We start from the raw sequence: 14,565 nt of genomic DNA on the forward strand, positions 1-14,565 counted from the left end.
CATGTTCACACCAGAACATGGACTTCTATTGGAATTCTCAAGGGCATATTATCAAGCCCATTATCGCCGCTTTAGTGGCAGTTTTCTGCTGCTAAACCGGCGATAATTTTTAACGCCGTCCTTGATAATATGCCCCGAAGTTCCTGCAACTAACTCAAATACCAAGGGCCCCTTGCGCCGCAGGAACATCACGTTTGTGACTTTCCATGGCGCATAAGCTGCTCCATATTTAGGAGGCAGCACTAAGCCTCTTTTCTTGGCTTAATGCTGCATCGTAAGTATTGTTCCTTTTAAAAACTGTGCAGCAGCCCCCATGGCTTTTTGACACTGCCCCAGAATTACGAGAAATCGTAACTCTGAGGCAGCCCAAAAAACGTACACCTCATCGGGGGAGGCGTAAGGGAGGCACAACAAGGAGAAATATCTTTATTTCTCCCCGTTTTTCTTTTTTCTATATGTGCTGCATTCACATAGAAAGAGGAAAAAACCACTTGTGATTGTTTTTGTGCAGGAAGGTTTCCCTTCCTACACAAAAATAATGATCCCCGCAACGGAGGCACCCTTGCAACATGGTGCAAAGATGCCTGCCTTGGCTCACGGCAGCCCATTGTGCGCCGGTGCAGAGGAAAAGGGCAGGAATGCACCGTATCTGATAGATACGGTGCATTCCTGCCCTTTTTTTTGCCATAGGGCAGCGCTGCAGGAAGGCTTGCGGCACTGCCCTATGGCAAAACCTCATAAATAAGGCCACAAGTTTTTCATAAATTTGAAGTAAATGTAATATATGTATACGCAAGTGAGGCGAAATAGTTAAAAAAATAATCACGTGGGTCTATTTAGTAACAATGAAAATATTTGGGGCCTCAGTATGAGGTTTTGCCGTAGAATGCAGCATACAGAGAAAAAGGAAAAACAAGGAGAAATAAAGATATTTCTTCTCATGGTGCCTCCCTTATGCCACCCCTGGGGAAGTGTAAGTTTTAGGCGTTGCCTTAGAGTTACGATTTCTCGTAAATCTGGGGCAGTGTAAAAAAAACATGGATGATGCTGGTACCACCCCCAGCAACACCCATAGAATGCCCCTTTCACACAGTTTTCTGAGTGAAAGGGGCACATATTGATAAGGCCATGAAAAGCCACATAAAGTGGCCTTAAAAAAAGGCCGTGGCAAATTGCGCAATGTCAGAATGTCAAAAAAGTGGCGTTCTGGCGGCGCAAAAGTGCCAGTGGGGCCTCATAAATGAGGCCCTCAATATTCAACTTACCAAATCACAAGATTTTTCCTCAAGAGAAAACCAAAAAGAATGAGAAACATCACAAAAGAATAAAGGAGACTGTGTGAACAGTTGGAATCATGAGGAAAAGACCAACATTTTATCGTGGGGCACTAAAGAGCATGAAGGCATGGGCCCTGGTTTGATAGGAAACTTTTAGATTTCTTTAAATTTAATTTCACTCTTAAAAGCCGGAACAGGTCTCGTGTTATGAAAGGATGAAAAACTGTATTTCACTAAGACGTCTGTCTTCTATGACTGTGTCCATTTAGTAATATTCATAACCTTGAGATGTTTTGGGTGACCACGTTTCGTCTATGTTTTTTAGGACTGGTCTGGAGACAGCTTTTGGCTGTCACACCTGCCTAATGTAATAAAAAAATATATACACTATATAGTGTTGTATTCTAGGGCGAATTGGATGTCGTTGGACCTTTTGTTCAACCAATCGTGAAAGGATTTAAGATGTTCCTCAGTCCCTCGCCAGATCATGACGACATCGTCTATCTACCTTCGCCACAATACAATGCTCTCTCTAAACGGGTTCCCATCATTCAATATATAAGAATGTTCATAGTTGTTCATGTAAATGATGTCCAAGTCTGGAGCAAAACTTGCCCCCTTGGCCACCCCTTTAGTCTGGAGATAGTAATCACCCTGGAAAAAGAAAAGGTTTTTTGTCATGGCGATTTCTAGTAGTTTGAGGATAAATTCAGTGGTTACCTGGGTTGGTCTGGGTCTGTCATCTAAAGCTGTTCTGATGACCTCTAGGGCGGCCCTCTAGGGGATGCTCATGTAGGGTGATGTTATGTCCATGGTGGCCAATATTTCTTCGCTGGTATTAAATGGAAGATTGTCTACCAGTTTTATAGTCTTCATTGTGTCTCTTAGATAGGCAGTGGTGTTTACAGCAATGGGTTTAAGGAAGATGTCCACGTACTTGCATCTTGCATAGAGGCTCCATGGTGGAACCACAACCCGAAATGATGGGCCTGCCCGATGGGTTGGGCATACTCTTATGAATTTTAGGAAGTCGATAGCTCCATCTGGGGCTATCACGGTGTCATGAACAACAAATCCAAACAGTTCTGGCTGACCGCGGCATTGTGGGCCAGCAACGGCATCAGGGAGACCCGCAAAACAGTATCTTTAGAGAAATGTAGGGCGTCGGTGACCTCTCGTTGAGCTCTGAAGAACTGGCATCGGCAGGCATTGGTTCCGGAGGTTGGTGCAGGAGTTGTCGGGCCCTTGAAGTCACACACGTTGCAGATCGAACTGCTGGTAGTTGGAGTTGGGAGTGCTGGCATCAGCTGGCGCCAGAGCTGCGGTGCGAAGTGCAGAGTTGTGGTGTGTGGTGCCCTCAAGTCGCAGTGCAGGCAGCGGCTCGGTGACGGTTGTCCAGTGGTGTTGGTGAGACCAGGGCTGTGGTGCGAAGTGACGCGGTGCTCGTCTTGGGGCTGGCAGGTCATGTGCAAGCAGCGCCGTTGTCATTGCGGAAGCGCTGTCGTCAGCTGACAAACCGAAGTCGATGCAGCCAGCAAGCAAGGCTGCAGTAAGGGATGAGGGTGGTGCATCGTATAACTTACGAGCAGTGCCCTCGAACCACGGTGCAAGCAGTGGCACCGATGTCGGCATGGAGAGGTGTCATAGGGGATACCAGGGCGGTGGCATGAAGTGAGTCAGTGCATATTGCAGGGCCCATAGGTCGCAGTGCAAGCGGAGGCTCGGTGGTGGCGTCGAATGGCATCATCGGCGAGACCAGGGTTGCTGTGCGAAGTGCGGCAATGCCCTCTATGGTGCCTTCAGGATACAGAGCCGGCAGCGGCATCGGAGACAGCGTTGGGTGGCTTTTTCTTCTATTGCACCACAAAACACACAGGGGCATATGTACAAGCCCCTATTGCCACGGGAATATCACTTTTTGTGACGTTTCCTTGGCGATAGGGGCTTTGCCTTATTTAAAAGGCAGAGTTAAGCCACTTAACGTGGCATAACACTGGCTTGTAAATAAGGCCCCCTTTCACGCTATGCTTAGCGTGAAAGGCATGGACAGTGGGTGTTGCGGTGGGTGTTCCACCGCAACACCCATTGATTTTGACCCTGCCCCCTAGTTACAAGGGCAGCGTAAATAGGAGGCAGTGCCAAAATTAAGCCCGACCAGGGAAATCTTGGTCTGAACTTGGCAAAACAAGGAGAAATGCTTTTTTTTCTCCTCGTTTTAGCTTTTTCCATGTGTGCTGCCTTGTGCAGCACACATGGAAAAAGCAAAATGCCTTGGATTGTTTATGTGTAGGAAGGTGACCTTTCCTGCACATAAACAGTCCTTAAAACAAAATGACATTTTGTAACTTTCATGTGTGCTGCATTAAACGGCACACATAGAGGTGACAAAATAGCATTTAAAGAATGTTTATGTGGAGGAAGGGACACCTTCCTACACATAAACAATATTCCCCTGCACACAGACACCGTTGCACTATAGTGCAAGGGTGCCTGCGTTGGCGCTACACTGCTAAGAGTAGCGCCAGTGGAGGGGGAAATGCAAATGCAAGGCTGCACCATATCCTTGTAAATATGGTGCAGCCTTGCGTTTCTGAAGTGGTGGAGTGAGGTATTAAGCCATGACGTCTAACGCCTCACTCCGCCACTTCTTTGTACATATCCTCCACAGTTCCCAGTGCTGGTATCAGATGAACTTGAAGTCATTGCTGTTCCTGAGACTTCTTGAACAGGGGGCAAGCTCTACCTCAAGTCCTTGGAGAAACTCAAACAAAGAAGTTTCAGAAAGTTCAGTTCAGTTCTTTGTCTGCCCAAGACAGATGCAGCCACTGCAGACCAACACAGTAAAGCACACAGCAAAATGGTAGTTCCTCCTCACAGCTTCTCCAGCTCTTCTTTTTGGCAGGAGTCCAAAAGAGTTCTAAAATCCTGGGGTCTGGGCCCCAATATTTATACCACATTTCCCTTTGTTCTCTTGTGGCAGAGAGTGTCTGTGCTCAGTCCAAACCAGTTCTGTCCTCTCTGGCCCAGCTTCCTGGCAGGAGGTGGAGACAGCATTGTCCAAGGCAGACCAGGCCTATTCAGGTGCAAGGAAATCTCCCCCCCCACTACTCTAAATGCAGCCCAGGTCTATTCAGCCCAGCCCTGACTCATCCAGGAGAGGCAGGACACACCTCAACCCCGCCCACCCAGTGGCTGTATGAAGAGAATGCACATCCACAGCCCATGTCACTCAAAAGCCAGACAGTCAATCCACAACCCACCAGAGGCACATATGATGGCTAAGCAAGAAAATACCCGGTTTCTAAAAGTGGTATTTTCAACCACACAACATAAAAATCATCTTTACTAAAAGATGCATTTTTACATTCTGAGTTGAGGCATACTAAACTCTATTTCTTTATCTTGTCCCAATGGGAAGTTATCCTTGTAAGATATTACAAAGTATCTCCCATTCTATCCTATGGGACAGATAGCCTTTTCAGTAGTGAAAAACGAAATACAATGAAATTTACTATCAGGACACATTACACACACCAGTACATGTCCTAACTTTCACATACACTGCACCCTGCCCATAGGGGTACTTTGGGTCTACCTTAGGGGTGACTTACATATCATAAAAGGGAAGGTTAGGGCTTGGCAAGTAGGTGGCCTTGCCAAATCGAAATGGCAGTAAAGACTGAGCACAAACACTGCAGTGGCAGTTCTGAGATACCTTTACAGAGCTACTTCTGTGGGTGGCACAATCAGTGCTGCAGGCCCACTAGTAGCATTTGATTTACGGGCCCTGGCACTCTCACTGCACTTTACTTACCAGTAAATCAAGCATGCCAGTCATAGAAAAACCAATTCATAACATAATTTACAGTAGGAGCACTTGCACTTTAACACTGAACAGCAGTGAGAAAGTGCGCAGAGGCACTAAACCAGCAAAAACAGAGTCAAAACCAGGAGGTCAGAAAGCAAAAAGACTGGGGAAACATGCCAAAAGATGCCAGGTCTAACAGAGCCCTTTTTTATTTTGTTTTTTTTTCAAATATTTGTATTAATTTCCAGTTAAACAATTAGTACAATGGTTGTGTGATCTCATACATTGTGACAATTGTGTAGTCCAGCGCATTATTCATAAACAGAAGAAAACATGGATGTGACTACTATGATCAAATATGCAGTTCAGTTATTCACAGGTAATCTTTTTAGCAGATGGCAATTAGGTTATTGGCCAGTATCCTATATCAATATATCTGGGGAGTCAAGCAGTCACAATGGGCATGACAAAAAAACATAACTCTTAGCTGTACATTAATCACACGTGCATTGCTATGTCACACATTGTGGTCGCATGAATGGTGTTTATTATGAATATTCATCCAGTATTAAAATGTGTAAAGAGAAACCTTTATAACAACCTTCTATAACGGTGGTATTGTTATCAAAACCAGTTCAAACTCAAATAGAGAATAGAGAAAATTAAAGGAGAGAAAAGAGAGAGAGAAGAAATGGAAAAGCCAGCGCCCATTCCAAGTCTTCAAACTAATTTGGGGGATATCAGCCTTCTCATATCGCAGCGGTCTTGAAAGCCATCGCTTTCAATTTCATGTGCAGGGCAAGCCTTCCTCCGAAGTCAAGGGCATCCTTGGTACAAATCCAGGGGATCCCCACCCCGAAATCACCCTCCAATGCCGTCAACACGACCAACCTGGGTAAATAGTCAGATCTAGCTTCTGCATTCCTCTGCAGAATTCTCTGAAGAACTGGGGTTACAGAGACCTCAAGCTTGGAGAAGCCTCTGGAAGTGGCTGGTGCCCAATCCAATCCTCCCCTGGTGTGTCATGTATGTGCAGAATGGGACCCATGTTATTTCAAATCTGGATTCACTGTCTCTCACTATTGCTTTTAATTTGTCCATTGTATACAAGGGCCATGATATGGCCCACCACATGGGCAGTAGGTGGTGTCTGGGATCGCCATTGCTGGGCGATCATCTAAAATGATTCCCAATTCTTCCTGCCATTTCAGAGCATACCAAGGTTTAGCGCCTCGAGTCTGGGGTTCAAGGAGACAATAAAAAGAAGTAATACCCTTCCTGGTTGGATGGACTCTCAGTAGGAAGGAAGGCCCGTCGGACTTGAGGGCAGGTAGAAACTGAGAAGTCCCAATGCAGTCATTGAAGATTGCATGGTGGGTCGTTTGGATCTAATGCAAAACGACGTGCCAGGGCACAGGGTGAAAGATGTTTACCTCTGGTGTATAGGTTGGCTAGCATGGCTGTCTTGTCAGTGAACCATCTATGAAACCCTGCGTCTGACGTCACATGAAGGATTATTTAAAACAGGGGACATCGTGAGGAGGGGGGAATAAGATGTAGGACGAGCGCTAGGAATGCTGCCTGACCAGTAAATTAACGTGATTCATGTGGAAGGTAACAGGGAGGAATGATGTTGATGGCGCCTTGGGAGCCAAGGCAATGTGTGTATTGGGCTGTTGGTGAAATGGGCCTCAATCTCTAACCACAGTTTCCCAGAGTTAGGATTACTGAGGTCTAGAGGAGGGTGCAGCTGTGCTGCTCTGGTGCACCAATCAATCTGAGGAAATCCTAAAACACCCTCCGACTGAGATCTACACATTGTTTTGTAAGATATCCTTTGAGTGTTTCCTCCCCATGTGAAGGACAAGAGCTTGCTATGGATAAGACGGATCGTATCATGTGCAATCATGAGGGGAAGTGTTTGAACCACATAGAAGAGAAGAGAAAGGAAACTAATTGTAAGGCAGACAATAGTACTGAACCACAAGAGGTCCAGTCTGCTCCACCCATAGAGGTCTTTACAAAGAGTGCCCAAAAAGTAGGGATTGATGACCACGAACAGATGCTCGTTTTGGGCCGTAATGTTGATGCCCAGGTATTCCAGGGATGAAGAGAATCTAGTTACACCAAAAGCCAAAACAGTTACTGCCTGTGGAGTGGTAGTGGAAGCTCTAAGGCAACAGACTTGGAAAATGTATTTTAAGCCTAAAAATACAAGAAAAGCAGTCAAGCTTGTCTATCAGAGCTGGAAGTCCAAACCAGAGAATGTTGTCTGCAAATAATACCAGTTTATACATGTTATTTTCTTTACATTTGTAATTCCTTGTAAATATGTATTGAATATTGTTGCACTTTTCGTCATATGTCTTTTGATTCATGTTTGTCCCATGATTTAATTGTGTAACAGTCATACATAAAAATTATACATTCAAATGATAAATAAATATGATACATATTAAGTATGTCTTTCGTTTGGTGTGTTTTGACTTCTACTTCTACTTCAAAATAGAGTAATTCTATTATATTACGCTAACTATCGATTGACTCTGATTTATTGTCATTTAGACTAAGCAATTGAATACCCCAACAGAACACATTGTAGTCTTTATCAATTATACCCAGGTTCTGAGGGACACAGGGTTGCCCCATTATATTGAATGGTTGCAACACAGGGCATGCAGTTTGTAAGCAATTCCAGTGCTTGTTTTCACTTAGGGTCATCATCCAACAGGTTGAAATAACATCCAATCAGGATTTTCTTGACAGCTGATTACAAGAGGTGGGCCAGTTCAAGGAATTCATATAGGAATGAGGGGGCATATTATCAAGGGCCTTATCTCCGCTTTTTTGGCTTTAATAGCCAAAAAAGCAGAGGTAAAACTATCGCCCTATTTACAAGTGGGTGCTAACAGGCATTAGCGCATGTTAGCACCCGTTTTCCCGACGCCTCGCTTTGCATCTCTAATGAGATGCAAAGTGGGCGTCACTGGGCAGTACCGCATGTAAATTATCGCTGATGTTCACATCGCGATATTTACAAGGAGGCCCACGCATTTTAGCAGATGTTAGTTTTTGGCGAAAACCGCAGTTTTCGCCAAAAACTAACATCTGCTAAAATGCTGACTTATGTATACTTAACATTGGGGGTGGATTATGCTGATACGACCACAGGGTCATATCAGCAAGGTTATAACCGTTTTCCATGGAACATCGCTGGAAAACCAGCGATGTTCCATGGAAAACACTGCTATCGCTGGAATAATTATCGCCATTGCGCTCTGCGTTGTTAATACAGCGCTAGCATGGCAATAATTTCCAACGATAGACAGCGATAAACAATTTCGCACTCAGCGCGGCCAGAGATAATTATCGCTGCCGCTTGATAATATGCCCCGAGGAGTTTTAGCTTAGAGGTTGATAGATCCAATTCATGATTAGGAATCGGGTTGAGTTGTTGAATCAGCAGTAGATTACACATTTGTATGATTACCAGGGATGTTGTGTATGTTTTGCAGGTGAGGTCTGCATGGTGAAGTAGGGCCACCCTGCTCCCTCTTTTGGACTCTATATTGAAACCTGTAGGGAGGTGGTCATCAAGGATGGTACCCGAGTTGTCACTGAACCATGTTTTGGTTTGATCCTGTTTTAAGTTGGGTGCTGGTATTCATTGGAGTACCAGTTGAGGGTTTTTATTGGAATGCTAGTAGATTTGTGAAGAGCTCTTGGAGAGTTGGGATCAGGCTGTGCCAGCCATTGGGGTGGTTTGATTGGCAGACTATGACAGTATGTAGTGCCTTGCATTGTGTGACAATTGTTATCTAGTTGATTGCATGCTTTTGTTGATAAGCCTCCTGGCTCTGATGGTGGCAGGCAGTGGCATAAAATAGGTTCTGCAGCCCCTGTGGTGAGGGGCCCCCCTGAGCTCCAGGAGGGAGCCCCAGCAAAGGTGGTAGGTGGTGGGCCAGGGAGGGGGGCCCCCTTCATGTACTTTGCAGGGGTATCCCCTCAAGTTTTGTCGCGCCACTGGTGGCAGGGCTGAATCACTGGGATTGTGCTCTGTCTTGGAGGATTGGCCTGCGGGCATCAATGGTTCAGCAGCTGGTGCTGGTAGACTCAGCTCCTCCATTTACATGAGCCTCTAAGGAGGCCCCAACGTAGAGTAAGAGCCCCTTTTACAAAATCCCCAAACTTCCATTGTTTCACTGACATGCTGCTTTAGAAGAACCATCAAGATTATTCACAAAGAATAAAAATAACTAGGAATCTTCTCCTGAAACGTTTAACTCGACAAATCCAAGCAACTCGCATTTTGGAAACATTTGACCAGTAATTGCATTTCTGACTAGTGCCCCAGTATGTGCCATCAGCCATATGGGTGTCAGTGTTGCAAAGGTTTTATAAGATGAAGCTTTGCAATATTGACCTCCAATCTGCCATCGCCGTCATATGGCTCATCACATCATGTTGCTCGCTGAAGCAATAAATGGCATAGAATAACAATTACAGGGCATCCTGGCTGTGCCATATTGTGCACCCAGTTTAGGATGCCAATGAATGAAACAGCTCCCATTCTGAATGGAAGATGATCACTAAGGCATGAATAACGTTAAGACCTTGTGTTCCTCCCATATCCTTGCCACAAAGGTAATATTCAGTTTTTGTCCTAATGGGTGCGCATGACTGGCTGCCTGGCTGCGGCGTTCTCCTCTACTTTCAGATTATTATTACCACAATCTACACCCATTTCTTTGATGAAGTTACATGCTGGTCCTAACTGCCTGGATTCCTGCTCCACCTCGATTCCATTTTATTTCCTCAGTGCGACTCCCGCTCAAGCATACTGCTCCTGGCTCGTAAGACGGGCAATGCCTAAGAAAGACGAAAGGACGGTAAAAAAGCAAATAACAGATCCAGTGAATCAACCTGCGGAGACTGATCCTGTTGGGGTTGATAGGAATGGCTCCATCACCATAGCTATTCATGCTAAACCCGGCTCAAAACTAAATGCCACTACAGATGTGAGCAGTGAAGCTGTAGATGTAGCTGTCGCCGCACCACCCACTGAAGGGGAAACAAATGCAAAACTGTGCTGCTACCTATCTAAAGTTCTAGAAGTGAAGAAGAGCTACGTACTTTTGGATAGGGGTGGAAAATCTCATGAAAAAAGTGGTAAACATTTTAAGACCAAAGACGTCAGAAGATATCTTGGGGAAATTGAAGAAAGAAGCTGCTACGACAGGTTGACACACCAGAGAGGCACACAGATAAATCAACATTTCAAGGATAGTCAAGGATAACTAATAGCTAAGAGTTAGATTTAAGGCTGGTGTTCTAGTGCATGGTTTCCTGTATCAAACAGAGTCTTCTTATCTTAGAGTCAGGTTTGGTTTTTATCATCCTACCTGAAATGTGAGATCTGCTACCAAACTTTTGGCAGTGAATCCCAGAATTCAGGGTGCAAGACTTTATCTGGGCTCGGTTGCATGGAATCAGCTCCTTCATGAGTTGCACTCAGTGAGTGACGTTGCAGTGTTCAAGAAAAAGCTTAAAACTTGGCTTTTGGTGCAGGACTTTCTTCTGTCATTCACCTTCCCACTTATGCTTTTCGCACCAGGACACTCCATGGAATAGCTGTGCGTGCTATAAATTGCTTTCATCATCAATGTGCATTAATCCTACTTAAACTTAAATGTGTCTACACCGGTTGCTGGTCATGTATGTGTATATCATTTCTAATCTTCTGAGGAGTATACCTGATAAATTATCTTTTTTTTGTTGGTATACTTTTTCTTATAATAGAAGGCATAACATACCATCTCTTGACAAACAATATGATCACTTTTAGGCCTATATTGAAATGAGCTTTACAGATATAATTTATTACTTGAGATTACCGGTAATGATAGACTGAACCATCAGATATGCACAGGTGTTAAGGCAAGGGTTCCAAATTATGTGGGTGGAATAGATCATCGAGATAACAACTCCACCTATCAAATTTAAAAAAGAATCGCTAATTAAGACTTTTTTTTTAAGTAGCAAGAATGTAGCTACCATTGGGGTTTATAAAGCTATTCATTTTGTCAAGGTGTTAATTGAATGATGGTGAGAGATCATTAAAATATCATTGAAGGAAACAGATTAATTTCATACTTGAAGCGGAGTGAAGAATTTTCAGAGACTCTATCCAAGAGACTTTCTGCTGTTGAGTAGATAACCAGCCAATCAGTGAGATTAACATCTGCAGCAAAAATAACTGTCTGTCAGATCAGTTTTTGCATTTTTAGGGCAGTTCACTATCTGCACAATAAGATCATCTTCTGGTTATATATAGTTGCCAAGCTTTTCCTAAACACTAAGGGCCTCATTACGATGGCAGTGGGACTGCCATGTTAGGCCGTCGGTGGCAGTCCCACCGCTATTGGATTGGACCATACAACACCGCCCGCCGCATTAGGATGGCGGGCGGATGGTTGGCAGGCGGAGAGACTGTCCGACACTAATCCAATGGGCTCAAGGAGCCCATCAGGCCGTCGGACGGACTAATCCCTACAATGGTGAAAGGGCCTGCTCAGGCACTGCCGTAAGGATTACAATGTCAATTTCCGCCGGCCGTTTCATGGCGGTTAACCCGCCATGAAAAGGCAGGCAGAAAGTGACTTGAGGGCCCATAGCTGGACGCCCTTTCCCCCTGGATCTCCTCCATGGGACCTGGGGGGCACCTATGGTGCCCCCCTAAACATCCCTGCACCCTGTGGCAGGCACCACATGGTGCCTGCCACATAGTGCAGTGATGTTTGAAATGTGTTTTTTTGTATTGCGACGTGTACTGCCGCCCGCAGCACACGCTGCAATACAACAGAAGGCGGTCGCATCCTAATACCAATGGCGGGACCGCCAACAGCTAGTCGGGCAGTCCCGTTCCCGACAGGATGGCGGTCGGATGAAAGTCTGCCGCCCATCATAATGAGGCCCTTAGATACTTCCAATGTCAGGAGCCCGTGAACCAAGGGAATCTGGATTGCAAATTCTATTTCACAGTTAGATCTGTGTTTTTTAATCATGTTATATTTTCATCTGAGGTGTACATACCACCTACTATTTCTCTCAGGATTACGTTGCTCCTACTGTGCATTTTTAAGACAACCACCATATAGTTGTTAGGCTGCAAAAATATGAGGTACTCAAGACAACAGTTTAATACTAAAATGTATTGTGGATTTAAGGCCACAGGTATGTAGCTTTTGTTTGGTCACAAACTGCACGATTCGCAGAAATGGGCTGCTCGCGACCAAAAAAAAAGCATTTTCCTATGTACAAACCCGTATTTTGCGATTCAGTAACCTATTAGCAAATCGCAAAATGAGTTAGCGATTCGGTATTAGGAAGGGGCATGTTAAGGGCGTCCCTTCCTAATAGCGACTCACAGTCCTATGGATAGATGTTTCGCGACTGAAATGCAGTCGCAAAACATTCGTTTTTTTAACACCAATTTCACCTTGGTGCTAACACATTACCAAATGGGAAGGGGTCCCCATGGGACCTCTTTCCCTTTGTGAATGCATCCGAAAATATTTTTAGGAGTAGGCAGTGGTTCCATGGGCCACTGCCTACTCCTAAAAAATTAACCTGAAATGTTTCGTTTTTCTTTTTCAAATGAATCCCGTTTTCCTTTAAGGAAAACAGGCTGCATTTTTAAAAAAGTTTCTTTATTTTAAAGAAAACACAGACATGGTGGTCTGCTGTCCCCAGCAGGCCACCATTCCTGTGTTTTTAGCGATTCCCAATCGGTTGCAATTTTTGACTTGCCTCATGAATATTAATGAGGCAGGTTCATTTGCAACTCACTGGGAATCACAAATGGAACTCAATAGAGTTTTGTACATTTGAAATTGTGATTTTCTAATTGCGATCCGCATGGAATCGCAATTAGGAATACACAATTTCTAACTTACGTACATATGGCCCTATGTTCCTAAATATTATGGGCCTCATTTATGAGAAGTGACGCATCGCTGCGTGAAAGCAGTGATGTGTCACTTCTCAGTGCGCCTCCTTGTGACACCAATCATGCGTCATATTTATAATATGACGCATCATGTCGCAAGGAAGGACAGATACGTCAGTATAATTGACGTATCTGTCGGCGCAAAAAGTGGCGTATTGCTGGAGTTGTGTCGGAAGCCTGACGCAACTCCGGCAATGTTCCTTTCACATGGGGCAAGCCCCATGTGAAAGGGCCTGCGTCACCTGCCATGAGGCAGGCGTAAGGGTTTGACGCATTGGCGTCCTAGTAGTGGTGCAGCGAAATCTCATAGATTTCGCTGCGCCACTCCTACGACCCTTTCTTGCGGGTGTACTCCTACACTGCATATGTTATACCTGGCGCAGGTATAATGTAGCGCAGGGGTTTACGAAGTGACGCATCTACCTAGATGCGTCACTTCGTAAATATGGCGCTACATGGTGCATGTTTTACGCCACTGGTGCGTCACAAAAAGTGATGCACCGGTGGCGCAAAAGTGACGCAGGGGCTCATAAATGAGCTCCTATGAATGACAGCCTATTGTGTTATTGGGTTTGACCTGATCAGAATGATCATGAATAGCATGTGGATTAGGCATATGTTCTGACTTTGCAATTGGGGATTCTCCAAAAACACTCTAAAGTGAACACATACATTATCTGTGATTAGGCAATTTACAGTCACTCACTTCCAAGGTCTAGTAACTACTGAATGACTTAATTTAGTAGGGTTTGGAGCTCGTATAATATCTACAGCTTCTCTAACATCTCCCTTTTTCTTCATCCAGCTAAAGTTTTTGATGATTGGTATGCAGTGATGGCAAAGTAATACTGCCACCATAACATACCCATGAAAACTTTTAAAAGGGATGGAATATACCATATATAGAGGTCCTGGTGTACAGGTGGTTGATAGATGGATGTCCTCTTCATCTGTAGTGCAAAGGATTCCTAATTACAGGGTCCCCGATGCGAAGTGTGACACCACTGAAAATTGTATTTCAAAATCACCTAATGTAAGGTTGCTGATCTGCCACCATTTTCAGCAGTGTCACCTTCGTAGAAGAGCATTTTCGTATTGCACAGTCCTCCCAAAAAGTGCTCTGGATACTAGACATTCTAGAAGAAGACACCAGCACACCATTGAGGTTATTTGAAATGTTCATCATTTGGAGGGCACATCAGTGATGGCAAGTTAACCATGCTGCACTGGCATGGCAGGATTACAGTGATGGATGGTTTTTCATCACTGTGGCTTCCAACATGTCAGCCGGCCCTGTCTCAGATGCAAAGCCTCACCTCAACTCCAGGGATCTGTAAATATGGGAGACATATGAACAGAAATGTACATATGTATTTAGTTGGCTTAGGCCGCTAGTTTTGGGGAGGTCAGTGGTTCTCCTTACCTTGCAGCACAGTTACTAAAGATTAGAAGGTTATATAAATACATGTGCT

At 44.6% G+C, this 14,565-nt stretch overlaps 1 pseudogene; it reads left to right on the forward strand.

The window, feature by feature from the left end:
* The first annotated feature begins 6,961 nt into the window (after positions 1 to 6,961).
* LOC146822896 (UPF0235 protein C15orf40 pseudogene) lies at positions 6,962 to 10,329 on the forward strand (annotated as a pseudogene).
* Positions 10,330 to 14,565: the final 4,236 nt, after the last annotated feature.

This window comes from Triturus cristatus, chromosome 5_2 (genome assembly GCF_964204655.1).
Source record: "Triturus cristatus chromosome 5_2, aTriCri1.1, whole genome shotgun sequence".
Taxonomy (NCBI): domain Eukaryota; kingdom Metazoa; phylum Chordata; class Amphibia; order Caudata; family Salamandridae; genus Triturus; species Triturus cristatus.